At 47.2% G+C, this 24,856-nt stretch overlaps 1 protein-coding gene and 1 long non-coding RNA gene across 4 annotated transcripts in view; one reads left to right on the top strand and one right to left on the bottom strand.

The window, feature by feature from the left end:
- Nucleotides 1–24,856, bottom strand: part of DIS3L2 (DIS3 like 3'-5' exoribonuclease 2) — a 357,289-nt gene that overhangs the window by 42,384 nt on the left and 290,049 nt on the right. The gene's annotated exons all lie outside the window — the stretch shown is intronic.
- Nucleotides 10,991–15,213, top strand: LOC113876782. Its single transcript, XR_003506581.1, has 2 exons — nt 10,991–13,119; nt 14,778–15,213. It is a non-coding gene; the product is annotated as an uncharacterized LOC113876782 (long non-coding RNA).

The raw sequence follows: 24,856 nt of genomic DNA, 5'->3' as shown, positions 1-24,856 counted from the left end.
CAGGGACACGGGTGTCAAGAACTGTCACCAGGACTCAAGTTCTCCATTCGGTGAGCAACCAACTTTTATTAAGGCCCCTACTTGGTGACAGACCCTGAGTGAGCTAATGGGGAAAGAGCAGAGAAGAGTAGCAGAGAGGATCCTATGGTTTAGTAGGAGACAGACATCCATCACATAATCGTGCTGATGAATGGAAAAAACATTTATATACATATATAATATATATATATATAAAACTTTAAATAGGTTCTCTGAAGAAGGAAAAAAAAAAACCTCCTTTGTTTCTATAGGGGTAAATAACCTGACCTAGACTGGGAAAGTGCAAAGACAGGGTTACCTAGACAGTGGGAAGGATGGAGGGGAGAGAAGAGGGCCCTCATTGGCAGAGCCCTGGGTGCAAGACTTGCAGGAGCTGAAGGATGGATTGGGGGTGGGGGGCATATATTGGGCAATGATGCTAGAGAGGAAGGCCAGGGCAGGGTATGCAGGGCCTTCTCAGCCATGTTGGAATTTCTGACCTTTACCTTACTAGCAAAGGGAAGCCTCTGACATGTTTTAAGAAAGGGGTAGATGACACAACCAAAGTTATGTTTTAGCAGGATCTCTTTGTCTATTACAGAAAAGACCTTTGTCTATTAGAGAAAAGACCGCAGCAGGGAGAGCAGAAGTAGGAGACCCTGTGGCAGGCGACTGAGCAGTGGGGGTGAGTGGTGATGGGGCTGGGACCAGACGGCACGTGGGCGAGATGGAGAGAAACGGACAATGTGAGATCTCGAGTAAAGGTTCAGGAACAGAATGGACAGAATATGCTGATGGATTCAGTGCTGGAGAATGTGAGGACAGAAAACAGGAAGTTGAGGATGGTTCAGGTTTTTGATGTAAACAACCAGGCAGGTGGTGGTTCCACTGCTGAGCTGGAGGACTGAAAGCGGGGACGGGCAGACAGTCCAACGTCTGATTTTGGCCATGTTGACTTGGAGGCGCTCCTTAGCTTTTTCCTGATTAGGGAAGATCAGGAACAAGGATTCTGGTGATGATGTCTTGGTTTCTTTCCGGATTCTGAGAGGAGTGCTCAGGTGTGGCTGAGAAGCCGGAGCTTTGTGAGATGTGTCTGTCCTGCTGGGGCCCGGATGGTTAGGGCAGCTCTAACATTTCCAAATGCAGAGCTAGTTATCAGATTTACAAATTTCCTGGGTTTAAACATCACTAGGGAGGGAATTCCCTAGAGGTCCAGTGCTTAGGACTTGGTGATTTTACTGTGATGGTCTGGGGTTCAATCTAAGATCCTGCAAGCCACACAGTGTGGCCAAAATAGTTCAATTAAATTTTAAAAAATCACCAGGGAACTTTTTAACTAAAATTAACTGCACGTTAGGAGGATACATTATTATACCTTTTTTTCTCTTTTTTTACTGAAAGCTGCTGACACAACTACTGATGTGCATCATTAGATTCTGGATGCCTTTCCTCTTCCTTAGAGGGACATGAGCTTGTAGGAATGGCCTGTCCTCTCACTGACCCAGAAGAAAATACAAAAGCAGAAACAAGCCCTGCTTCACCGCATAGAGCCAGGAACTTCAAGTCAAAGGCATGTTTTCCCCACAGAGCACCGCTTGGATCTTCCCAGCCCTCGTTCAGTAAAACAGAAAACAGTTATTTACAAATATCTGTTAATTACAACCCCCTTTTTTTTCTTTACTTTCCTTTTTGTAGCTAAATTCAGGTCTCTATACATTTAGTCCATTTCAAAGTCTCTACTGTTTAGAAATTTTCAAAGCCTTCGATTCAGTGATTCAAGTTACAAATTTATGGCTTGGGAAAGTATCATAAATGTAGAGGAAAGAGGTTTCTTTTTTAAAAAACTATTTATTTCAGTATTATTTATTGGAAAGACTCCGAAAAACCAGAAATAGCAGAATAGTTAAATAAACCATACTAGAGTCAGGTGTAGAATAGCATATGGCTGTTAAATGGTTTATAAAGAATTTTTATTAACCTGGGAAAATATTTGGGTTAGATGAAAAGAAGCAAGATGCACATTTGATCAGTTCAGTTCAGTTCAGTTGCTCAGTTGTGTCCGACTCTTTGCGACCCCATGAATTGCCGCATGCCAGGTCTCCCTGTCTATCACTAACTCCCGGAGTTCACTCAAACTCACATCCATCAAGTCGGTGATGCCATCCAGCCATCTCACTCTCTCTCGTCCCCTTCTCCTCATGCCCCCAATCCCTCCCAGCATAAGGGTCTTTTCCAATGAGTCAACTCTTCGCATGAGGTGGCCAAAGTATTGGAGTTTCAGCTTCAACATCAGTCCTTCCAAAGAACACCCAGAATTGATCTCCTTTAGAATGGACTGGTTGGATCTCCTTGCACTCCAAAGGACTCTCAAGAGTCTTCTCCAACACCACAGTTCCAAAGCATCAATTCTTCGGCGCTCAGCTTTCTTCACAGTCCAACTCTCACATCCATACATGACCACTGGAAAAACCATAGCCTTGACTAGACGGACCTTTGTTGGCAAAGTAATGTCTCTGCTTTTGAATATGCTATCTAGGTTACTCATAACTTTCCTTCCAAGGAGTAAGTGTCTTTTAATTTCATGGCTGCAATCACCATCTGCAGTGATTCTGGAGCCCAAAACAATAAAGTCTGACACTGTTTCCACTGTTTCCCCATCTATTTCCCATGAAGTGATGGGACCAGATGCCATGATCTTAGTTTTCTGAATGTTGAGCTTTAAGCCAACTTTTTCACTCTCCTCTTTCATTTTCATCAAGAGGCTTTTTAGTTCCTCTTCATTTTCTGCCATAAGGGTGGTGTCATCTGCATATCTGAGGTTATTGATATTTCTCCCAGCAATCTTGATTCCAGCTTGTGCTTCTTCCAGCCCAGCATTTCTCATGATGTACTCTGCATAGAAGTTAAATAAGCAGGGTGACAATATACAGCCTTGACGTACTCCTTTTCCTATTTGGAACCAGTCTGTTGTTCCATGTCCAGTTCTAACTGTTGCTTCCTGACCTGCATATAGGTTTCTCAAGAGGCAGGGCAGATGGTCTGGTATTCCCATCTCTTTCAGAATTTTCCACAGTTTATTGTGATCCACACAGTCAAAGGCTTTGGCATAGTCAATAAAGTGGAAGTAGATGTTTTTGTGGAACTCTTGCTTTTTTGATGATCCAGCGGATGTTGGCAATTTGATCTCTGGTTCCCCTGCCTTTTCTAAAATCAGCTTGAACATCTGGAAGTTCACGGTTCATGTATTGTTGAAGCCTGGCTTGGAGAATTTTGAGCACTACTTTACTAGCGTGTGAGATGAGTGCAATTGTGTGGTAGTTTGAGCAATCTTTGGCACTACTTTTCTTTGGGATTGGAATGAAAACTGACCTTTTCCAGTCCTGTGGCCACTGCTGAGTTTTCCAAATTTGCTGCCATATTGAGTGCAGCACTTTCACAGCATCATCTTTCAGGATTGGAAATAGCTCCACTGGAATTCCATCATCTCCACTAGCTTTGTTCATAGTGATGCTTCCTAAGGCCCACTTGACTTCACTTTCCAGGATGTCTGGCTCTAGGTGAGTGATCACACCATCGTGATTATCTTGATTGTGAAGATATTTTCTGTATAGTTCTTCTGTGTATTCTTGCCACCTCTTCTTAATGTCTTCTGCTTCTGTTAGGTCCATACCATTTCTGTCCTTTATTGAGCCTATCTTTGCATGAAATGTTCCCTTGGTATCTCTAATATTCTTGAAGAGATCTCTAGTCTTTCCCATTCTGTTGTTTTCCTCTATTTCTTTGCATTGATCTCTGAGGAAGACTTTCTTATCTCCTTGCTATTCTTTGGAACTCTGCATTCAGATGCTTATATCTTTCCTTTTCTCCTTTGCTTTTTGCTTCTCTTCTTTTCACAGCTATTTGTAAGGCCTCCTCAGACAGCCATTTTGCTCTTTTGCATTTCTTTTTCTTGGGGATGGTCTTGATCCGTCTCCTGTACAATGTCACAAACCTCCATCCATAGTTCATCAGGCACTCTATCTATCAGATCTAGTCCCTTAAATCTATTTCTCACTTCCACTGTATAATCATAAGGGATTTGACTTAGGTCATACCTGAATGGTCTAGTGATTTTCCCCACTTTCTTCAATTTAAGTCTGAATTTCGCAATAAGGAGTTCATGGTCTGAGCCAGTCAGCTCCCAGTCTTGTTTTTGCTGACTGTGTAGAGCTTCTCCATCTTTGGCTGCAAAGAATATAATCATATTTGATCACATACCCCAAAAAAGTACATTAAAAAAAGAAAAAAAAAAAAAAAAACCACAGATGGCATAGAAGACTGGAAGGAACAATGTCAAAATGGCAACAGCAATTGTTGTTGTCATTGTTCAGTTGCTCATTCATGTCCAACTCTTTGCAACCCCCAGGACTGCAGCATGCCAGGCTTCCCTGTCCTTCACCATTGCCAGGAGCTTGCTCACACTCATGTCCACTGAGTTGGTGATGCCCTCCAATCATCTTGAACTCTGTCATCCCTTTCTCTCCCTACCTTCTATCTTTCCTAACATCAGGGTCTTTTCCAATAAGTCGGCTCTTTTCATCAGGTAGCCAAAGTATCAGAGCTTCAGCTTCAGCATCAGTCCTTCCGATGAATATTCAGGGTTGATTTCCTTTAGGACTGACTGGTTTGATCTCCTTACTGTCCAAGAGACTCTCAAGACTGCAACAGTGATGGCTTGACTTTCTTTGCATTTTCTAAAGTCTTTATGAGAAACATGATGAGCTAAAATCTGTTGTCCTTAGTCACAGAGGAAAATTGGAAAACTTAATTCTTAATCCAAGTCTATGACCCAACCACTAATGCTGAAGAAGCTGAAGCTGAACGGTTCTATGATGACCAACAAAATCTTCTAGAACTAACACCAAAAAAAGATGTCCTTTTTATTATAGGGGACTGGAATGCAAAAGTAGGAAGTCAAGAGATACCTGGAGTAACAGGCAAGTTTGGCCTTGGAGTACAAAATGAAGCAGGGCAAAGGCTAATAGAGTTTTCCCAAGAGAATACATTGGTCATAGCAAACACCCTCTTCCAACAACACAAGCAACGACTCTACACATGGACATCACCAGATGGCCAATACAGAAAACAGATTGATTATATTCTTTGCAGCTGAAGATGGAGAAGCTCTCTACAGTCAGCAAAAACAAGACTGGGAGCTGACTGTGGCATAGATCATGAACTCCTTATTGCAAAATTCAGACTTAAAGAAAGTAGGGAAAACCACCAGATCACTCAGTTCAGTTCAGTTCACTCAGCTGTGTCCGACTCTTTGCAACTCCATGAACTGCAGCACGTCAGGCCTCCTTGTCCATCACCAACTCCCGGAGCCTACCCAAACTCATGTCCATTGAGTCAGTGATGCCATCCAACCATTTCATCCTCTGTCGTTCCCTTTTCCTCCTGCCTTCAATCTTTCCCATCATCAGGGTCTTTTCCAGTGAGCCAGCTCTTTGCATCAGGTGGCCAAAGTATTGGAGTTTCAGCTTCAACATCAAACCTTCCAATGAACACCCAGGTCTGATCTCCTTTATGGACTGATTGGAGCTCCTTGCTCTCCAAGGGACTCTCAAGAGTCTTTTCCAACACCACAGTTCAAAAGCCTCAATTCTTTGGCGCTCAGCTTTCTTTATAGTCCAACTCTCAGATCCACATATGACTACTGGATTTGAAATCCCTTATGATTATACAGTGTAAGTGACAAATAGATTCAAGTTCAAGGAATTAGATCTGATAGAAAGAGTGCCTGAAGAACTATGGACAAAGGTTTGTGATACTGTACAGGAGGCAATGATCAAGACCATCCCTAAGAAAAAGAAATGCAAAAAGGCAAAATGGTTGTCTGAGGAGGTCTTACAAATAGCTGAGAAAAGAAGAGAAGCTAAAGGAAAAGGAGAAAAGGAAAGATATACCAGTCTGAATGCAGAGTTCCAAAGACTAGCAAGGAGAGATAAGAAAGCCTTCCTCAGAGATCAGTGCAAAGAAATAGAGGAAAACAACAGAATGGGAAAGACTAGAGATCTCTTCAAGAAAGTTAGAGATACCAAGGAAACATTTCATGCAAAGATGGGCTCAATAAAGGACAGAAATGGTATGTACCTGACAGAAGCAGAAGACATTAAGAAGAGGTGGCAAGAATACACAGAAGAACTGTACAAAAAAGATCTTCACGACCCAGATAATCACGATGGTGTGATCACTCACCTAGAGCCAGACATCCTGGAATGAGAAGTCAAGTGGGGCCTTAGGAAGCATCACTACGAACACAGCTAGTGGAGGTGATGGAATTCTAGCCGAGTTATTTTAAATCCTAAAAGATGATGCTGTGAAAGTGCTGCAGTCAATATGCCAGCAAATTTGGAAAACTCAGCATTGGCCACAGGATTGGAAAAGATCAGTTTTCATTTCAATCCCAAAGGAAGGCAATGCCAAAGAATGTTCAAGCTATTCCACAATTGCATTCATTTTACATGTTAGCAAAGTAGTACTCAAAATTCTCCAAGCCAGGCTTCAACAGTATGTGAACGATGAACTTCCAGATGTTCAAGCTGGATTTAGAAAAGGCAGAGGAACCAGAGACCAAATTGCCAACATCTGTAGGATCACAGAAAAAGCAAGAGAATTCCAGAAAAACATCTACTTCCACTTTATTGACTACGCCAAAGCCTTTGACTGTATGGATCACAACAAACTCTGGAAAATTCTTAAAGAGATGGGAATACCAAACCACCTTACCTGCTTCCTGAGAAATCTGTATGCAGGTCAAAGCAACAGTTAGAACAAGACATGGAACAACTAACTGGTTCCAAATTGGGAAAGGAGTACGTCAAGGCTATATATTGCCACCCTGCTTATTTAACTTACATGCAGAGTACATCATGAGAAATGCAGGGCTGGATGAAACACGAGCCCTTGATTCCAGGGCTAGAATCAAGATTGCTGGGAGAAATATCAATAACCTCAGATATACAGATGACATCACCCTTATGGAAGAAAGTGAAGAGGAACTGAAGAGCCTCTTGATGAAAGTGAAAGAGGAGAGTGAAAAGGCTGGCTCAAAATTCAACATTCAAAAAATGAAGATCATGGCATCTGGTCCCATAACTTCATGGAAAATAGATAGGGAAACAGTGAGAGACTTTATTTTGGGGGGGCTCCAAAATCACTGCAGATGGTGACTGCAGCCTTGAAATTAAAAGATTCTTGCTCATTGGAAGAAAATCTATGACCAATCTAGACAGCACATTAAAAAGCAGAGACATTAGTTTGCCAACAAAGGCCCATCTAGTCATGGCTATGGTTTTTCCAGTAGTCGTGTGTGGATGTGAGAGTTGGACTATAAAGAAAGCTGAGCGCCAATGAATGGTGCTTTTGAATTGTGGTGTTGGAGAAGACTCTTGAGAGTCCCTTGGACTGCAAGGAGATCAAACAAGTCAATCCTAAAGGAAATGAGTCCTGAATATTCATTGGAAGAACTGATGCTGAAACTGAAACTCCAATACTTTGGCCACCTGATGCGAAGAACTGACTCCTTGGAAAATACCCTGATGCTGGGAAAGATTGAAGGCAGGAGGAGAGGTGGATGACAGAGGGTGAGACAGTTGGACACAAATATAAGCAAGCTCTGGGAGTTGGTGATAAGACAGGGAAGCCTGGTGTGCTGTAGTCCATGGGGTCGCAGAGTTGGACATGACTGAGCAACTGAACTGAACTGAATTCTTAATTAACAAACTATTTATCTACAATTCAACAATATGGTGAGGACTTCATGGTCCAGTGGTTAAGAATCCACCTGCCAATGCAGAGCCCATAGGTCTGATCCCTCATCGGGGAAGAATCCACATGCTGAGGAGCAACTAAGCCTGTGTGCCACAACTACCAATGCCCAAGCACTCTAAAGCCCATGCTCTGCAAATAAGAGAAGGCACTGCTCTGCACTGTAACTAGAGAGTAGCCCCCAGGTGCCTCAACTAGAGAAAGGCTGTGTGCAGCAATGAAGATGCAGGACAGCCAAAATTAAAAAAAAAAAGAACAAACTCAATATGGTGAGTGAGTAGAGGTGGTGAGGGGGAGGAGGGAGAGGAGACAGGGACAGAAGAGCACATATATTTATTGAATGGAGAGCTCCTATTTATTGAAATGCTACCAAGTAAAGGCCTTTCTTTATGCTGATCACAACTATTTGAAATCAGTATTACTATTTCCTTTTAACAGGTGAGGAACTTGTGATGGAGAAAGGTAAGTTGTCAAACCATAATTAGGATTTCAGCCAAAACCTATGTTCTTTCCACCTTACCAGAATTATAGGACTTGGTGATGGCCTGGATGTAAACTGAGAGGGAGGTGGCAAAGACAACATCTGAGGTTCTTGGCTGTGGACAGTAGGGTAGGTGGTGTTGCTGTGATGTGTGCTTAGTCGCTCAGCTGTGTCCGACCCCATGGACTGCAGGCTCCTCTGTCCATGGGGATTCTCCAGACAGGAACACTGGAGTGGGTAGCCATGCCCTCCTCCAGGGGATCTCCCAACCCAGGGATCAACTTTTGGTCTCCCTCACTGCAGGTGGATTCTTTGCCATCTGAGCCACCAGGGAAGCCCAAGAATACTGGAGTGGGTAGCCGTTCCCTTCTCCAGTGAATCTTCCCGACCCAGGAACTGAACCAGGGTCTCCTGCATGGCAGGCAGATTCTTTACCAGCTGAGCCACCAGGGAAGCCCAGATTGTGTTGCTAGTTACTGTGACAAGGAGGAATAACTGGGTGAGGAGTGCTGATTTTAAGGTCCCTAAGAGGGATCTTAGTGGAGATGACCAGGATGAACTACATAAGTGATTCTGAATTTTATAAGCAAGACTGTTATCTGGAGTTTCATATTTGGGAAGCTTTGGGTGGAAAGGAAGATGGCACCAAAGCCACGAGACTGTCCCAAGAGCGTATGTGGAGTAAAAATGAGGTTTTTGACAGCACAACTGTATTTGACAGCTGGACAATGGAGACTGAGGATGGGTAGCCTTGAGTTCTGAATTATAATGTCACAGAAGCCAAGGTGGCACATATCTTAAGAGGGGAGCAGTCAGAAGCATCAAATCCTGCTAAGAGGTCAAGGAAGAAGGAACATGCCAAGAGCTTGTTGGATTTAGCAACAAGAACTCTCAGGACATTTTGGACAAGCTGACTTTGGTGGGAGCAGAGACCAGGGTGTGATAGGTTGAAAGATGAGTAAGTAGCATGTGCGGAAATGGGGATCTTGAGTGTGTTAACTCAGCACATTCGAGAGTGGCAGGGAAGACCCAAGACTAATGGAATGGAATGGGGTTGAATAATAGGAGATAGAATCGAAGATGAGTGTATGGTAAGATGACAGGGACTTGTGTATTGTAAGATGACAGGGATCTTCAAGACCCAGATAATCACGATGGTGTGATCACTCACCTAGAGCCAGACATCCTGGAATGCGAAGTCAAGTGGGCCTTAGGAAGCATCACTACAAACAAAGCCAGTGGAGGTGATGGAATTCCAGTTGAGCCATTTCAAATTCTAAAAGATGATGCTGTGAAAGTGCTACAGTCAATATGCCAGCAAATTTGGAAAACTCAGCAGTGGCCATAGGACTGGAAAAGGTCAGTTTTCATTCCAATCCCAAAGAAAGGCAATGCCAAAGAATGCTCAAACTACTGCACAATTGCACTCATCTCACACGCTAGGAAAGTAATGCTCAAAATTCTCCAAGCCAGGCTTCAACAATACATGAACCATGAACTTCCAGATGTTCAAGCTGGTTTTAGAAAAGGCAGGGGAACCAGAGATCAAATTGCCAACATCTGCTGGATCATGGAAAAAGCAAGAGTTCCAGAAAAACATCTACTTCCGCTTTATTGACTATGCCAAAGCCTTTGACTGTGTGGATCACAATAAACTGTGGAAAATTCTGAAAGAGATGGGAATACCAGACCACCTGCCCTGCCTCTTGAGAAACCTATATGCAGGTCAGGAAGCAACAGTTAGAACTGGACATGGAACAACAGACTGGTTCCAGATAGGAAAAGGAGTACGTCAAGGCTGTATACTGTCACCCTGCTTATTTAACTTCTATGCAGAGTACATCATGAGAAACGCTGGGCTGGATGAAGCACAAGCTGGAATCATGACTGCTGGGAGAAATCTCAATAACCTCAGATATGCAGATTACACCACCACTACGGCAGGAAGTGAAGAAGAACTAGAGTCTCTTGATGAAAGTGAAAGAGGAGAGTGAAAAAGTTGGCTTAAAGCTCAACATTCAGAAAACAAAGATCATGGCATCTGTTCCCTTCATTTCATGGCCAATAGATGGAGAAACAGTGGAAACAGTGTCAGACTTTATTTTCTGGGGCTCCAAAATTACTGCAGATGGTGACTGCAGCCATGAAATTAAAACACGCTTACTCCTTGGAAGAAAGTTATGACCAACCTAGACAGCATATTAAAAAGCAGAGACATTACTTTGCCAACAAAGGTCCGTCTAGTCAAGGCTATGGTTTTTCCAGTGGTCAGGTATGGATGTTAGAGTTGGACTATAAAGAAAGCTGAGCACGGAACAATTAATGCTTTTGAACTGTGGTGTTGGAGAAGACTCTTGGGAGTCCTTTGGACTGCAAGGAGATCCAACCAGCCCATCTTAAAGGAAATCAGTCCTGAATGTTCATTGAAAGGACTGATGTTGAAGCTGAAACTCCAATACTTTGGCCACCTGATGCGAAGAGCTGACGCATTGGAAAAGACCCTGATGCTGGGAAAGATTGAAGGCAGGATGAGAAGGGGACGACAGAGGATGAAATGGATGGCATCACCAACTCAATGGACATGAATTATGAGTAAACTCTGGGAGTTGGTGATAAGACAGGGAAGCCTGGTGTGCTGCAGTCCATGGAGTCACAAAGAGTTGGACATGACTGAACTGAACTGAACTGAACTGGATGAGGGAGTGGGAGGGACTGGGGGCTGTGGTCAGAGAGTAGGTTGTATATGATCTTGGAGACGGAACAGTCAATCACAAGATCGAAAGAAAGGTCAAGAAATGGAGAGTCCAGGGTTGAGGGGGGTGGGGGGTGGGGTCCTCCGTGAGAGGTCAGATATCAATTCAGGATGATGATACACTGTTTCCCAGATAAACCAATTCACAAGGCGTGTCCTGCAGGTGTTCAGGTTGTGTGGGTGTGTGTAGGCACCTACTGTGTGAACAGTTCTACATGAATGCATCAGTCCAACTGGTTCCTCTATACATGAATGAATCAGTCCAACTGGTCCCTCTGCAGATGTAAGAGCATGTCCAGCAGTCACTTTCTCTTTCCTCACGAGACTCTAGCTTCATTCAGCTACACTCTCCTGCCCCAGGCCAGCGGATTCAGAGGGAATCAGATCCAGTCTCCAGGGCTGGACCTGGCGGTTCTAAGGTGACCTCACACATCTTCCAGTAACTGATCAGGAACCTAAGCCAGTCAGTGCATGGCATTTCCTGGCCCTAGGAATGGGTTCAGGAACGGACATGTGATCCAGTGGAGGCCAATGTTTGCTGGGTGCTTCTGAGCGCGAGGGCCAGAACTGTTGCAACTTGCTTGCTACCAGCCCGAGGAGGAAGCCAACTCAGGAAGGAAGCAGACTCAAAAGACCTGAGAAGAGCAGAGCCAGGGCCTCGACAAGAGCCGAGCCTGCTCCCTGCCAGCCTCCCGGGCCTCGGCTGCTCTTTGTAACCGCTCATTATTTCTCTGGAGGACACCGACACACTCCACTTCCTTGGCTCCGCTTGCTCTAATCCACTCTCCATAACACAGCTGAGTCATCCTTCTAAACACAAGCCTGATGACATGGCCCTCTGTAAGGACCTTTGATGGCTTCTCCTGCTGTCTATACATCGAAAGTACAGAAATGAATGAAACACAGTCCAGTCCTTCTGCAGGTTGGTTGCCGCATAATCGAACGTGGACTGCGACCGAGGGTCGAGTGAGGTGGCAAGTGCTGAAGTGGGTGCGCCCACCAGGGAGGGCCTCAGGGGAGACGAGGAAGTCTTGGAGGAAAAGCTCGAGTCAGCCTGATGGGAAGAGCACCCTGGCCTCCTCCTGCCAGAAGGCTCCACGCTCTCCTTCCACACCACACTGCTCACTGCGAGCCTGGACAGTGCCAGGCACGTCAGACTTCCAGGCCCTTCCATGTGCTTCTGGAGGAGTCCTTCTGGTCTGTCCCAGCAAGATCTCAAGCATCCTTCGAGATTCTCTCTGTAAGAGTGGATCTTCCAATTCCCTCCTCGGGGGACTGGAGGCATGGCTGCTCTTCCCCAGGGCGTCCAAGGGATCAGGAGTGGGAGCTTCACCAGGTACCCTGGGCACTCGGTGCCCTAGCTCTGTCCACAGCAGGTGCCCAAAGCCTGGTGTTGAGCTGAACTGCAGAGCAGAGGTTCAGAGCATCTTGTTTACCTGTCAACCACAAACTGCTCAGGTCATTTCATTTACAGACACAGAATCACACCCCCTGTAGGCTCCTGAAGTCACCCCACTTTATGGAGTTTGCAAGTCCTCACTTCTGTAAAGAGAGCCTGTGCCCGTCTGCCTGCCTTTGGTCACTGTACCTCCAGACTGCCAGCAGCGGCTCAAGTCCTTCCAGTGCCTAGGGGCTCCCATCTCACAGCGCCTCTGAAGAGGCGCTCAGTCCATTGCTCCACAATACTTACAGAAGACGCTTCACGAGCTGAGCGTGGTGAAGAAACAGGCAGGCCTAGAGCCCACTCTCTGTGCCAGTGCTGGCTCTAATCAGGGCCCGTCCACCAAGTGGCTCGGCTTGGGCCGCTGGCCTGCCAGGATGACAGCTGCTCCGAGACGTCATGCGGTCCGGCCTTCCCTTTCCAGAAGCAGTGCCATGTCAAGCAGAAGAGCCCGCTATGAGTCAACCTTCTCCCTGGGAGGACAGTTTCCAACTGCACGACATTCCTGTACTGCGTACGGAGGGAAGGCAGCAAAGGAACCACGAGAAAGTGACAAGGCTGCTCTGTCGACTTCCATCAGCAGAGGAGGGAGGCTTTAAATGGGTCTGCTTAGAGGTAAGGTTTTCTTTTGGACAAAGGACGAGCCAGTCTCTCTAGCAGGAAGAGAAGAGCCTATGGCGCCCAGGGGCTCAGGCTGGACCCCAGAGGAGGGCAGAGACTCCTGTTGGGACCCTTCTGACCTTGCCCGCCTGCTTCAGGGTGGGCCCTGGGAAAACCAGCACTGTGGGTGATCTGAAGGAGCTGCGGTGAGCAAAAGAGGCTGGAGGCCTCCCCCACAGACTGTGGGAATGTGGGGTGCAGGCCCTGTTGGAGTTGTTGGGCCTGCGAAGGTCCTCCTTCAGCCCCCTCAGGTCTTGGCAAGCAAGAGGACAGGGCCATCTTCCCAGCTGGTGCAATAGGTGAGCATTAAGACTAACTGACTCTGGACTGAGGCAGGCTTCCTCAGGGCTCTCAGACACCACTTGAGGAAGGGCCTTCGGGTGAATCTCAGGGGAAGAACAAATGCCCCAGGCCAAGCAGCAGAGGGGTCCACGGAGTCATTTAATGTAACCATGAAAAGAAAGAGACCTTTCTTTGTACATCAGGCCAGGGAAGTCAACGGGCTGGATTACATTCATGAGAATAACTGGAAGAGAGGAATGGGACTGGACAACAAAGACGGCTGAGGGTGGCTTGTGAGATGTTCCCCCAGGCTGATGAGCAAATTGGTCTTTAGTCCGCTCAGGTGCACAGCTGGCATTCCCAAACAGCCACACTCCTGGGGAACAGACACACAGGCCATGTGGTACTAAACTCCAAATGGCTAAGTAATATCTCAGAGACTCCAGTGCTTTTGAAAATGCTGGCCTGATCTAAGAAGGGTAAGAGACGCATTAAGAAGTTTAGGAATGGCCTGTCTTGTCCAGAACCAAGGTGGCCTCTGATGGGCACCCAGCTCTCTTTCTGGCCATGGTCTGGATGGCACCTGCAGGCCATGCAGAAGAGAGCAGTTTCCCTCTCCGCAGGCTGCTCGGTGACTGAATAAGGGCGACCCCCATGACCCCACTCTGAGTTCCTCTCACAGGGGTGTAACAAGAGAGGTAGCTGGTGAAAGCAGAGTGCTGGATCTGGGGCCAGGACTGCTCTGGTTCAAACCAACATGGGTTCTGCAGGAGGCCTGCGAGCTTGCTTCAATCTGCTAGCTATTAGGACCAAAGTTCAAACGCAGGTCAGGGACCAGGCTGGGACACCTCCAGCCTCTCCATGGCCGACTTTTCCCTCACAGTCCAAGGGTCCTGCAGGGTGTCCAACTCTTCCTGAAGCCCAAAGTGGCAAATCCCATCACAGTTCAAACATCTCAGGTATGCTATTTATGGCACACTTAAAAAAGAATAGAAAAGCTACTTCTACCTGAGCCTCAGTTTTGCAAACTGAGAAAATCTTATTAGAAGGAAATCTTCACGTTCTCTCTGAGGTGATCGTTAGTTTTTCTTCTTTAGTTTTCATTGTTTGGTTTGGATTTCCTCAGCATTATTTCCTTTTTTTCCATCTCCTCTGTGCTTTCTTTTATAAGACAAAGATGCTGTGGACTTGGCTTTCACTTGGTTCACAGTGATTCTATGGCAATGTATTAAGTTTCTTTCTCCTAAGTCCACTGAAGTCTTTTTGGACTTGGAGAGAGCTTTTTAAGAAAGAACTTGCTCATTCAGCAGGATTTTCCTCCCCACCCCAAGCTCTGGTTCTGACCTGGAAAAAATAAGAGTGAGAAAGAGCAAGAGAATCCTGCAGTCCTGACGCTCAACGGCACAAACCACAAAAAAGAAGCTTGCTCCAGTAACGTAATCATGGAGGTTTCTGGCACCTTGGTCTTTCAAGAAAAATACATCCATCTGCTGGCACAGCGACCCATCAAACCAAATCCTGTTCAGCATGGAGTTCCCGATTCATTGGTGTTGGAAAGTCTACAGCGAGGCTGGCCGACCCCACTGGATGACGCCTCCCTGCAGCGGCGTCTATAAACCCCACAGCTGTGTTTTCACTTAAGGCCACTTCTCCTGACTCCATCGCACCTTGTTCCAGAGGCTCATTCTATCCTCATTAAGGTTCAAAATGACAGGTCAAGTCACACAGAGTGAAGTCAGAAAGAGAAAAATAAATATTGTATATTAACGTGTGTATGTGCAATTTGGAAAAAGGGTGTGTGAGTGAAAGCTGCTCAGTCGTGTCCAACTCTTTGTGACCCCATGGACTACAGCCCACCAGGCTCCTCTGTCCATGGAATTCTCCAAGAAATAATACTCAGATGGGTAGCCATTCCCTTTTCCAAGGGATTTTCCCTTTGACCTAGGGATTGAACCTGGGTCTCCTGCAATTCTTCACCATCTGAACCACCAGGGAAGCCCAAAGGGTATAGATGATCTTATTTGCAAAGCAGAAATGGAGACAAAGATGTAGAGAATAATCATATGAACACCAAGGCGGGAAAGGGTGGTGGGATGAATTGGGAGATTGGAATTGACATATATACACCATGTGTGTGTTCTCAGTCAGTCGTGTCCAACTCTTTGTGACCCCCTGGACTGTACCCCACCAGGCTCCTTTGTCCATGGGATTCTCCAGGCAAGAATACTGGAGTGAGTATTCTTGCCTGGAGAATATACTGGTTCCCCATTTCCTTCTCCAGGGGATCTTCCCAACCCAGGGGTTGAACCTGCGTCTCTTGGGTCTCCTGCATTGGTAGGTGAACTCTTTTACCAGGCCACATATACACACTCCTGTGTATAAAATAGATAACTAATGAGAACCTACTGCACAGCACAAGGAACTCTACCCAGTGCTCTGTGTTGACCTAAATGGGAAGGAAATCCAAAACAGAGGGGATATATGTAAACATATACCCGACTCACTTTTGCTGTACGGCAGAAACTGACACAACATTGTAAAGCACTTATACTCCAATAAATATTCATTTAAGAGAATGACAAGTCAAAGATTCTCCAAAGCTGAGGTATTTTTACTTGCTCAGAAAAGCCGCCTGTCTCCACAGCTATGGTCAACCCATGGGGAGTAAGTAAGTGTTAGTCGCTCAGTCGTGCCCAACTCTTTGCGACCCCATGGACTGCAGCCCACCAGGCTCCTCTGTCCATGAGATTTTCCAGGCAAGGATACTGGAGTGGGGTGCCATTTCCTTCTCCAGGGGATCTTCCTGACCCAGGGATCGAATCCAGGTCTACTGCACTGCAGGCCGATTCTTTACCGACTGAGCTACAAAGGAAGCCCATGGGGAAGGGTGCTCTTATTTGGGAGTCACAGAGGCCAGACTGGTTGGTTCACTCTGGGTTTGCCTCAGTCAGCAAGCCAGTCCTGTCCGCCATGCGAGGGTTACCTCATGGCTCACCAGCCTGGCGAGGCCACTGGCACTCTGCCGGCCGTGACCCCATGGCACCTCTGCCTTTCTCACTGGATAAGACCAGCACAGAAGTGCTCACTGCCTTCCCCAGCACCTGGGCTGGCACAAAAGGCACTCCTCTGCCCCAGCCTTCCTGAGCAGGCCCTTCCCTGGTCACTGGGCCTCCTCTTAGGCTCCTCAAATCCCTGAGAAATATGACAACAGGGAACACAAAGCATGGGGAGCAAGTCTACAGCTGTCACACGCAGTCAGAGGTGGGGATGGTGTCACGAAGGTGCTCGACACCCCCACAGCAGGAGCTGGTTTGAGGGTCTTCATGGCCAAAGAGGGTGACTTGTGTTGGACATGACCAGATCAGAACCATCTCTGCTCAGCTCTAGGGCTCAAGCCAACCACTCTTTGGGATGGGAGCTGCCTGAAGCTGCTTCCACAGAGGAGTGCCCCTGTGGACGGTGGCGGGCTGCACGTGGCCCCTCCATGTGCATGGAGCTGGCTGTGCATTTTGGAGAGAGACTGTCTGGGTCCCTTGGCATTTAGAATATGTCATCAGTTCTGCGGCCTACCCATTTGCTTTCTAAAGCCTGTGGCTGACCCCAAACTGTGGAGAAAATCCCCTCAGCAGAGCCCCCACTTCGGCATCCTTGCTACCTAGTTTCTACCTCTGCATTTTAAATACTGAAACCAGGATATATGATCACAGGAATTCCTGATCACAGGAATTATGTTCACTCTTCTAGATGTCCTATTACTTCTGCCTCCTAAGGAGCCTAAGTGACAGGCTACCTGCTCACTCAGGGAAGTCGACTCAACTTTGCCCTTGAGTCAAGTTAGGCTGCAGGGAAGTGACATCTATAGATGACATGAGCTTGCTCACTTATCTGCCTTCTTCAAGCTGTGTTTTATCCAACTTTCATCTGAGTGTTTTTGTGAATAACCTTATCACACCTCCTTTCTTCATTGGCCGAACATGTAAAATCTGTCCACTACAATACATAAGGACCTGATACCAAGCCTCATGTGAAGAACTGCCTGTAGTGCCAGGAAAAGGGTCCCTTGACTTTTAATGAGATTTGTTCTAAGAAATAATGTTATGAAATCTCTCTTCTCCGCAAAGCAGGAAGCTACCTCTGCATTTCCGATACTGAAACCAGGAAACATGATGCCCGATCACAGGAATTACGCTCACTCTTCTAGATGTCCTATTACTCCTGCCTCCTCACCTTGGTTCTGATTTTCCATTTTTCTTTCTACTGTATTCATTTTACTGTGTATTCCATTTGTTGTAAGTCTCCTCAAATCTGTTTTGGAAACAGTTAAGAGTACACATAAATAAAATAAAAGCCAAACATACGTAAAAATAGGAGATCCGGGCAAGTTCGAATACAACTTGACTGAACAAGGATCATGATGGTAGGCACTCAGTTTGTGGAAGAAAGAAAACGGGACACGAGCCTCAGAGCCAGTGATCAAGCTGGCTCTATTCTTGAAAAAACAGGAGAGAACAGAATGATCTTCCAGGGAATTGGCCTCAGTTTCCAGGGACTTGAGGAGTTGCAGTTATATAACCCCACGCTGGAAGCCAGCAGCCCTGGCCTTGCCTCTGTTCCTCCCCAGACTCCGGGCTGGTGTGGGGTTTTGAAGGCCTTAGCCTTCCCACCTGTAAAATGGGGCTGAGTTCCTTTACGGTCATCCCCATGGTTTGTTTTATGGATGAATGTGAGATACTTTCCAGGTTTACTGGAAGAAAGCCATGGTAATAAATCCCTGCTAAATCTGTCAGAAGAGAAGCTCTGAAGATTTTAGGAGGCCCAGCGCTCACATTTTTAGATGTTTCATAAAGAGGCAGCAGAGAAGAATCCCCTTGCATCCTGGTGTCTTATGTGGCCAAGAGCAACTGTCAAAGTTCATGACTTGATTCCACACCACTGTGTTTCCTTCCACCCAGATGAGGCCAAGTGTCTGGACAACGTATTCCAGGACAACATTCTAAGGTCCCTTCTGGTCTGAGGGCTGCCAATCTGCCCCACTGTCCTGCTCCTGCCTTCACTACAGCAGTGGCTTAGCAGCGCCTCCTGGCAAAACCATCACTGTTCACAGCCATCCAGTCACAAATTGGCTATTGATCGGACAACACTTACTCTATTGCTCACAACAGCCTGAAAGGGACACCTAGGGGAACCATACCTGGGGCTACAGGAGCTCTCTATTCTCATCCAAAATAATGATTAGTGTCTTAAACAGGTTTTTCTTTTTGAACAATATATCACTCAAATAGGTACCATTCTATGGTAAAAACCAGAGAACAGATGAGCACTGTGATCTTTAAAGAAAATACAGAAAGTAGCTTATAGCTAGGATGATATACAAAGATTAAAAACATCTAAGGAGGTTAGGGGAGGATATTAGAAAGGGCTCGGATCCAGCAGAGCAAACTTTCTATTTGCCTTGCTAACTGAAAAATCAGCTTTGGTAATACAGAATCTTTGGATAATCTCGCAGAGTTGAAAATCGTTTTAAGAAACTAGACGTAATGTTCAATGTTAAAAAGAATAAGTTTCACAATAATCTTAAAGAAACAGTTTCAATGGGCAGAAATGTGTTTTCCCTCCAATGTTTGTGTAATCTCTCAAGGGGCTCTGGGCTGGAACTTGGGGGGCTGTCAGAGGCCCCCCACAGACTGCAGGGACCTTGGGGATCCTCTAGGATAACTGTCCAGAGCATTGGACAGGTTTTCTTTCCAGCACTCTTAAAAGGTCACCTTTAGCAGTGACCCTCCTGCCTGGGCACAGGCCTTATATTAGAAAGGAGTTCGTTTCACCTGTGAGTGGGGGTCCCTCTAAACAACAAGCAACACTGCAGAGAAGGAATGGGTACAGACACTTAAGAAGCTGGTTTCAAATCCTGGCTTTACTTCCTATGAGCAACTCGACCCCAGGCAAGTTACCTTACCTCTCTGGACCTCAGTTTCCTCCTCTGTAAAATGGGGACAATAACGGTACCTACTTCACAGGGTTGTGTGGAAATCACAGGAGAGAAAGCACATTAGAACAGTACCTGGCTATGGCAAAATAAATGTTCCTGATGTAATAAGGCTTAGAGTTATTCCTCATAATGAGTTGAGATCAAATTTAGAGGACAGCACACTGGAACAAGTGACTGGGGGAGACTCAACAGTTCCAGATGTGATCCCTCTAATACCAGAGGCATTTCCACAGTAAGAGGGTTCAATTTCTTAACTGGGGTGGTATTTGGGAAGCCCCTTCTCTGTGCGCAGGACATGCAGCAGGGGGGTACTCTGCAAGAGGACACACGCTTCGTGGCCTCCCTGTTGGCTTCAGGAGCCCTGCCAGCTCTTGCGGTGGCCGGGAGGCCGTGCTGCTGCGGGGTCGTCCGTCACAGGCAGCCCTACTGGACCGTGTCCCCGGTCTCCTGGGTTGCTCCCCACTGCAGCAGCAGGCAGGGAGGCCACGGTACCCCAACGCGAGGCTCGCGCCTCAACAGAAAAGCTCCCAAGGCCCCGCCAGGTTGGCAGATGTGTCTCAAGGTGGAGCTGCCCGGCATCTCTGCACCAGCAACAACTTGTCTGTTAATCCCTGCCTGGGAAGGGAAGAGGCCGCGACGACCTGCTAGAGCATGGCGGAGGCTGGCTTCTGACAGTCCGGATGTGGGAAAACTGCTTCTATCGTGGTCGGATTCTTCCCATTTATTCTCAAGTTCAAACATGTCTCCAGCTGTATATTTGTTTAACTCTCACACTGTCCAACTAGATTGTCAGCTGCAACAGAGACAGCCCCATCGATTTCTGCTTTTGATCCCCACAAACCTTAAAAAAAAAAAAAGAACTCCGAGAGGCTGTAGGGCTGTGCCATTAGCAGCAGAAATAAGAGGTCCCAATATTCAACCAGACACAGCACCGAGCACACCACATGTACAGGTTCTGTTACTGCCATTTCAGGCGAGGAAACCGAGGTGTAGAGAGGTTGAGTAGCTTGCCTACCCAGGGTCGGGTGCTGTATCAACCCACTTGGCAGAGCCAGAAAGGGACCCCAAACCCACCTAACTGCAGTCTGGGCAGTCCCGGGGGCCACACCTGCTATTCCTTCATCTGTGAAGAGGGCACTAAGCTGGATGCTGGGGCTCCAACCATGTTCTTCTCTCTTCTAGATTCCAAGAGACAGAGGACAGTAACTGGGGTTCAGAGCGTCAGTCTTGCAGGGCTCACTGGCAAAGGTCTGACCAAAGAACAACCAAAATTGAAGGCCAGTTGCCTTAGTGAGAAACTGTGCAGACCGTCCGCCCAGCTTCAGGTGGAGAAGCTGGACCACAGAAGGGAGACTCCTGGGTGGGCCTGCCAGAGGCCAGAGCCTGCTGGCAGACTGGGGGTGCCGGGTAAGCCCACTCAACTGAAGGCAAGGGAGAGAGAGCCACGTGGGCTGGCTCTGTTTCTCCAGTTCAATGCACTTGCCCTCTGATTGACACGGCTCAGTCGCACAGTTAGAAGAGCAAAACTGCAGCCAAGGGCTTTCCGGGTTTGCTAAAATGGGAAGTACCAGCCAGCTAGTCAAAACACTGAATAGCAGGAATGAAAAAAAAAAGAGCAACAACAAAAACTAAGATTAATACAGGATCTATTAGTATCCTACTGAAGAAATGTGTTGGGGACCCAGAGAGCCAGTCTCCATTATGTAGACCACGGGCTGTCCCTCACGTCATCTGTAAAGTGAAGGCCTCAGAAGAGAGACTGTCCTGGGCGCCTCTAGCCATGAACTTTACAGTTCTTTGGGCAACTACTTGCTAAACATGCTCCCTGTTCTGCTCAGCACCAGGCGAGGCACCCCAGGAGGCACAAGGGAAAAGGGCAGTCCAGGCTGGCAGAGGTGACCGAGTCACACTGACTCTAGCGCTGCTGGAGCTCAGAGAAGGGGCTGGTAGCGTGGCTGCATGGGAGAGAAAAGGCCTTGTGAGTCTGCAGGACACCCTGATTTGAGTGGGAGATTGCAGGGAAGGGGAGGAAACAGGACTTCGGCTCTGTCTGGGCGCAGACCACACAGGTCACATCCATCACTGTGTCCCCAAGAGTCTTCGACAAAGTAGGCACTCAAGAAATAAATGTTGGAAGAATAAGTGATCCAAACTAGAGAAATAAGAGAGAACATTCACTGTGAATACGTACAAGACTGGTCTGACTACGAAGCAGAGGGCACACCTGGGAACAGATCAAATCACGCTGATGATGGTAACAGGATGAACACGCACAGTAAATCCTTCTGTGCTAAACATGTGCACATTAATGTGTCCTCTTAGTGGATCTCTTAACAACCTCAGACGGTGAGTGCTGTGACCACCCAACTTTATGGCTGGGGACATGGAGGCTCACAGACACTGGGAGGCCTGCCCCAAGTCACGTAATTGCAGCCCTGGGACTTGAGCCCAGGAGCCCTGACTCTCAGCTCAGTCCTTTCCTGTGAGATGACAGAGGCTCAGATCACCTCTGATGGAGGCTGAATCCCGGGCCCTCTTCTTGGTGTAGGTTCTTCTGCTAGGCCACTTGCAGCTTTCTGATGTGGACTGCCTTCCGAGAGCAGGCAACTTCTGAGCTGAGACCTGGCCTCTTCCCAGGTGCGAGGCTGACGTCCCACTCAGGTGAATTCAACTACACACTTCTCGAGATGACTACAGATTTACTAAAGTAGCAAAAACGGAACAGAGAGGCCCCACCCAGCTTCCACCAAAGGTGACATCTTCTACGATCCTAACACAGTATCAAACCCAGGCAACACACTGGCATGACATGCGTGTCTAGTTCTATGTCACTTAGTCACGTGTAGATTCGTGTAACTCTCACTGCAGCCTGGATATAGAACTCTTCCTTCACCACTGAGGTCTTCCTTAGACGACCTCCCTGTCCCCCACCATCCCTAAACTCCTGGCAACCACAACTCTGTGCTCCAGTTCTATCATTCCTTCATTTTAAGAATGTTTATAAATGAGGTCACATGGTATTTTAAGATAACCTTTCCAAGTTATCCTATTAGTAGGACTTGATCTATCGTTTAGGTTCACGTGCTGCGTGTGTGTGCTAAGTCGCTTCAGCCGTGTCAGATTCTTTGCAACCCCATGGACTACAGCCTGCCAGGCTCCTCGGTCCATGGGATGCTCTAGGCAAGAATACTGGAGTGGGTTGCCATGCCCTCCTCCAGGGGATCTTCCTGACTCAGGGATCGAACCTGAATCTTTTACATCTCTTGCACCAGCAGATGGGTTCTTTACCACTAGCACCACCTGGGAAGCCCTTAATCCATTGTTTAGGTTCATAAAAGAATATAAAACAAGAGATGACGATAAAAATTAAGCAGAATAAGAAATGTTTCTATCACGGTTCTGCCGTTTCTAGCTATGTGACTTTTGACAAGTTAACCAAAAATCTCAGTTTCCTCATCTGTAAAAATGGGTATAAGGTTTACGGATTAAATGAGGTAACATCTGAAAGCACTTGGCAAATGGCAGGTGCTCAATAAATTCTAGCTGTTTGTTATTATTAATAACAAGTCAAGGAAGCCTCTGTGCTTCTTTATAGAAAGTCAGGCTCTTAACGGTCACAGACGATTAAGGAAATGACCAGCCAGCCCTTAAATGACCCCAGGTTATTCTTCTCATTGCTTCTCAAGACTCCAGTGTGGAAGCTACCCAGGAACGCTTAAAAGGCGCTTCCAGCAGGCATCTTCATGAGCAAACCCTCCTGAGAACAAGCACCCGCTCCCCAGGCCAGAGTCACCAGGGGGCCTAGAATTCCCAAAGTGGGAAAGATGGCCAAGAGCTCTCTGTTTAGCACAGAATGCCTCCCAAGGACAGCCAGGGTTTGTGCAGAGCCCCCCCACCCCACCCCACCCCGCCAGCAGCACAGGGAGCACAGAGGAGAGGACAGTGCCAAAGAGAGGCAGGGGTCAGACGTGTGATTGAATTAGGTGCTGCATGGATACCCCACAAAGCTCAGCATCACTCAAAGGATGGATGTGTGAAGGGTCACAATGGCCCACACTACCCACAAGGTCACCTTTACCATGACTAGCTATGGAAATCTGAAAAAAAAAAAAAGCTCCCCAAAATCTCATATGCAAAGACTCCATTATTCAGTCGAGAGAGCACTTGACTTCGAGGCTTTGAGTAGCTGGGAACCCAGCACAAATGGCTGGCCATATCTTAAGCAACATGCCCAGGGTTCATTGAAAACGGACAAAAACGGGTATTCAGGATCCTTCATGATTTATTGAAAGTGGCATTGTCTGGGCCTCCGCAGGGCACCAGCAGGGGTGGGGTTGAGGGCGCTCCTCCTGACGGCGGGGTCACCCCATGCGTCTCCTGTTCCCTTGGACTTTTCAACTCCCCTGGACCGCTTTCACTCACTCACTCCTTCTCCTTTGAAGTTAAAGAATACTGCCTCATCTATCACTGACATGTTGGGTTTCAAAAGGACTGAGAGTGAATTCACTTTTTTCAAAAAAACAAAAAACAGATGAGAAGAGCTGGGCTGGGAAGAGAGAAGGTAAGGGGTTGGTGGCAGTGGCGGTGGGAGGCTGAGTCCAGAGGATGGCTGCCCTCCCCCGGCTCCGTGCCTTGGGGAAGCCCTGTCCAGCGCCCTGGCTCGTGGTCAGGGACAGAGGCTTCTGCGCTGTGCCACGTGTCGCTCCTCAACGCTCTGTGCGTCCGCACCACCTCACTAGCTTTATAGCATGTTCCCTGTCCTGCTCACTGCACTTGGGCAGGCATGTGTATTTCTAATGCTTCCAGGAACAGGCATAGTTCCCCTGGGGCGGGGTGGTGGAGACGTACCAGGCTTCTGAGGCCAGCTGCCACGCGGGTGTCTTTTAACGGGATGGCCACGGTGTACCTCAAGCTCAGAGGGTCCTCAGTCCTACTCTTGGTCCCTCGATGGTGGGGGGACTCTCCCGGGTGGTGCCACATCCAGGCCGCTGCCCAGAGATCCAGGAACATCCATCCAGGTGCCCCTCCCTTTCTTGGGTTCTGATTCCACTTCCTCAGGGTCTTCCTCACCTGTGGCTTCCCTGTGGCTTCCCGTTGGCTGTATGACTGCAGGTTATGGGGTCTCCCTCAGATGACCACTGCAGCCATCCAACTGGCCCTTTCTAATTCATTCTCCACAGAGCTTCCAGAGAGATCTTTCTGAATTCTCCACAGAGCTTCCAGAGAGATCTTTCTGAAAAGAAAGTCCTGTTCTATCATGCCCATATGAGAAATACTTCAGTGGTACCAAGTTGAATTCAAGAAGGAACTCGTATACCAGGGTAGAACAAACAAGATCCTGTGAGACTGACCCTGGTTACACTTCCAATGGGCTTCCCTTGTGACTCAGCTGGTAAAGAATTCGCCTGCAATGCGGAAGAC

The sequence above is a fragment of the Bos indicus x Bos taurus genome, chromosome 2 (assembly GCF_003369695.1).
Source record: "Bos indicus x Bos taurus breed Angus x Brahman F1 hybrid chromosome 2, Bos_hybrid_MaternalHap_v2.0, whole genome shotgun sequence".
Classification (NCBI taxonomy): domain Eukaryota; kingdom Metazoa; phylum Chordata; class Mammalia; order Artiodactyla; family Bovidae; genus Bos; species Bos indicus x Bos taurus.
This window is presented reverse-complemented; position numbering and strand designations above follow the sequence as displayed.